Raw genomic sequence first — 990 nt, 5'->3', positions numbered from 1 at the left:
CAAGCTGTGGGGTGCAGTCGACACGCTGGAGGGAAGAGATGCCATCCAGAGGGGCCTTGACAAGCTTGAGAAGTGAGCCAATGCAAACCTCATTACATTCAACAAAATTAAGTGCAAGGTTCTACACCTGGGTCATAGTTATCCCAGATGAGGGGGGAAGTAATTGAGAGCAGCAATGAGGAGAAAGACTTGGGTGTGATGGTTGATGAGAAACTCAACATGAGCTAGTAATGTGTGCTCACAGCCCAGAAAGCCAACCAAATCCTGGCCTGCATCAAAAGGAGTGTGGCAGCAGGTCAAAGGTGATTTTCCCCCTCTACTCTGCTCTTGTGAGACTCCACCTGGAATACTGCACACAGTTCTGGTGCCCTCAATGTAAGGAGGACATAGAACTTTGGAACAGGTCCAGAGGAGGCCATGAAGTTGGTAAGAGGACTGGAGCATCTCTCCTATGAGGACAGGCTGAGGAATTTGGGGCTGTTCAGCCTGCAGAAGGTTTTGTGGAGACCTCATAGCACCTCCCAGCATCTGAAGGGGCTACAGGGAAGCTGGAGAGGAACTCTTTGTTAGGAGCTGCAGTGGCAGGACAAGGGTCAATGGGTACAAATTGAAAGAGAGGAAATTTAGGTTAGATATTAGGAAGTTTTTTCCTGTGAGGGTGGTGAGACACTGGCACAGGTTGCCCAGGGAAGCTGTGGCTGCCCGAACCCTGGCAGTGTTCAAAGCCAGGCTGAATGAAGCCTTGAGCACACAACGTTCCTTGGTGGGAGGTGTCCCTGCCCACGTGGCTTGGGACTGGCTGATCTCTAAGCTCCATTCCAACCCTTAAAATCCTATGATTCTATAATAAGCAAAACTTTAAACTACTATTACGTCCTACTCCCGAACTTTTTTCACGGTAGGAAACGGAAGGCGGGACGCGGTTAACACCCCGCTCGGACCGGCCGGGCGAGCGGCTCGGCAAGGCCGCCCGGGACAGCAGCGCGGGAC

This window comes from Acanthisitta chloris, unplaced genomic scaffold (genome assembly GCF_000695815.1).
Source record: "Acanthisitta chloris isolate BGI_N310 unplaced genomic scaffold, ASM69581v1 scaffold26290, whole genome shotgun sequence".
NCBI classification, from domain to species: Eukaryota; Metazoa; Chordata; class Aves; order Passeriformes; family Acanthisittidae; genus Acanthisitta; species Acanthisitta chloris.
The sequence above is the reverse complement of the archived record's forward strand: the minus strand, read 5'-3'. Positions refer to the sequence as shown.